The sequence below is a fragment of the Vipera berus genome (assembly GCF_964194415.1).
Source record: "Vipera berus genome assembly, chromosome: 1".
Classification (NCBI taxonomy): domain Eukaryota; kingdom Metazoa; phylum Chordata; class Lepidosauria; order Squamata; family Viperidae; genus Vipera; species Vipera berus.
The window spans coordinates 100,730,763-100,733,960 of NC_138202.1; positions in this window are offsets into that span (position 1 = coordinate 100,730,763).

The following is a 3,198-nucleotide window of genomic DNA, read 5'->3' on the forward strand; positions in this document are numbered from 1 at the left end:
AAATATTGGAGTAGGATTCATATTCTAATATAGAAGAATCTTAAAAGTAATATAAAGATAAAACCAGAAAGTTTTGTTTTGGGTTTAATGGAAAAAGACTTGGGGAAAAAATTGGAATTTTGATGTTATATATGTTGATGGCTGCAAGATTACTTTATGCACAAAAATGGACACTTCGATCCCCACAATGGATGAATGGCTGCAAAAGTTGATGGAGTTATCAGAGATGCTTTGATAAAAGAAAAAAAACATAACTACTTTTGTTTCTACTTGAAAACTGCTTTTGGATTTTGTGCTTGAGGTGGAAAAAATGAAACTTTGATTTTGGGGGTTACTGATTAGATATAGAAATGGCTAGTTTATACTATTGTATAAAAGTAAAAAGTTGAGGTTTGATGTTATTATCTTATTTTACTGCAAAGGGAGTTGGAAGTCAATGTCTTTTCTTTTTCCCTTCTTTTCTACACTCTTCCTTCCCTCTTCCCTCCCCTATTTTTCCTATTATTTATTTATACTATAAACTAATGAAAAGATAACACACAGAACTCGATAGGGTTGGCTAAGTTCAAACTTGGTCTAGCCCTAACCTTAGCTATCATAATGTACTACACTACATTATGTTAGATTCTCCTTCGTCAATAGATACCATTCTATTTGCTGGAGAAGACTCCTGCGAGTCCCTTGGACTGCAAGGCGATCAAACCGGTCAGTCCTAGAGGAGATCAATCCTGACTGCTCTTTAGAAGGCCAGATCCTGAAGCTCAAACTCAAATACTTTGGCCACCTAATGAGGAGGAAGGACTCACTGGAGAAGAGCCTAATGCTGGGAAAGATTGAGGGCAATAGAAGAAGGGGACAACAGAGAATGAGGTGGCTGGATGGAGTTACTGAAGCAGTAGGCGTGAGCTTAAATGGACTCCAGAAGATGGTAGAGGACAGGAAAGCCTGGAGGAACATTGTCCATAGGGTCGCGATGGGTCGGACACGACTTCGCAACTAACAACAACAACAACAATGCAAAATTCATCAATGTATTATGTATATAAGAAAGTATGGGTTCCTGCTTTTCTTCAGTTTATGAAGAAAAGCTGTTAGTCAGCTGTTAGCCACTAAGTGCTTATTTACATATTCCCAATGGTATTCTCATTTTCTACTAACATCAAGGAAAAGAGGGCAAGAAAAATAAAGAAATGAAGGTTTATTATCTACATTACTTTTTTCTGTGCATCAATACTCATTCTGACATAACAATTTTAAAAACCTAAGACACCTTATTTGGTAATAATTGCTAATGCTGATTATCTGAGAGCCAGTAGGAGAGTCTCCCAATTTTTTCCTTTTTTCAAATAATCTTTATTTTGTATTTTTTTTCTGCAACAGATTGCTGAAAAATCAGACAATTCAAAGGATAGTTCTGACTTATGTTTGGGAAAGACACTTAACACTCCGCTTTGAATTTGTAATGTTGCAGTTAACTTGCAGATCTCCAAGCAACTATGGTAGAAGACAACACAGATTCATGTATGTCCAATAGAAGGTTCCTGTAAACACCTTACAGAAATTAAACTATGGTAGATCTGGTCAATTCCAGAATTAGAAATCTCTCTGGGAACAGTATCTTGAGTTCTGTAATCAAAGAAAGTTAAAATATAAATGCACAAAATACAATGAAGATCGATGTGCTAAAGAATTGCTTAAAGTAAATAAAAGTAAGCGCATTGCCAAAATTGGAGGCGATGGAGGAGGAAGTATATGGACTAAGCCTATAATTCCTTTAGCAACATCACCTATACTTACTGTCCTCATAAAAGATAAACTCTCCTTTTAGGAGTCAACACCTGGTGACTTCAGAGATACAGCATGCAGGTTTCTTGGTGACAACGTAAACATAGTTTGACAGTGACTCATGGCAAATTTTGCAGTTCCCAGGCAAGGCTGGAAGTCTTTTATCCAAGTCCTAACCAAGCCAGTTAATTGAGTTTCTGAGCCCAGAAAGCCACAAATCTTAAAACAATAAGCTTTCTCACTTGAATCAGGTTAGTAGCAACTGTATGATCAATAACTAAATCTAACTTTATTCCTGGAAGTTTTCATTATTATGGGGAGTCTTGCACTGAGCGGGGAACAAGTTTCTTAGCTCTTTGTTTCTCTGATGAATGTAGAAAGCAGCATTCCCCATATCCTTCTATCCTTTTCCAAAGTTTTAAATGTGCTTTGCATTCTCCAGAATAGCCTCCCCCAATCTGTTTTCTGTTACAGACATTGGATTATGGAGGCTCTAGTCTGTAGCTAGAGGGACCAAATTGGAGAAGAATAATTTACAGCATACCGAAGTTGACAAGTTGATGTTGCTTTTTCAGTATTGAAAGTCAGCAGCCTTTTATTAGATTGCACAACTCCCACAAATATTGCATTAGTCATCAAGTCACAAAGAGGATATATTGTATATCCTGTTCTGGTTTTCTTGAGACAGTATGAAATGGAGCTTGCTTACTTCAACTCTACATCAAAGTTGGTTTTGTGCTCAAATCTTAACCCCCCACCCCAAGAACCTATCTCCTAGTTATGTTAAAGTTTTTTTCATAACTGCTGTTTTTGTTTTGCATTAGGCGAATTTGGTCAATTCTATAATAAGCTGCCCAGAATCATGAGAAATAGGTAGCTACATAAATAAAGTGGATCTGAAATGAAGTCATGCTACATAATTATTGCTTGGGTAGTTTAAACCTATTTTAATTTCTCAACATAAGAAAATATCATGATGGCAGCTCCGGATGCATGTAGCTATACTAAATAGCCGTTTGTTCTGTTTTAAATATGCTGGAGGAAAGTTTGTACTATAGCCATATTTGGTGAAGAGAAAGAAAAATAATTCAGCCAACATCGCAATGCTTTTAAACAAATACTGTCAGTTGTTGATCACCACATCCCCAGAGACCGCAGCTTTTCGTTTATTTAAAAAGTTGGGAATACGTGACTAATTTAACACTCCTTGGTTCAGAGCACCATTACACGCACGTCTGTACATTCTTGCGTTATCGCAAGTACTTCGGTTAACTCGCAACTCCTTCGGCTACGCCTTTCGCAGAAGAAGGTCAAGTTTGCGAAACACCACGCGCGCCTCCCTCAAACCCAACCCGAGGAACACAACCCAAATTGCGAGAAAAGCAACATCAGCTCCGCGGTGAACGCAACTCT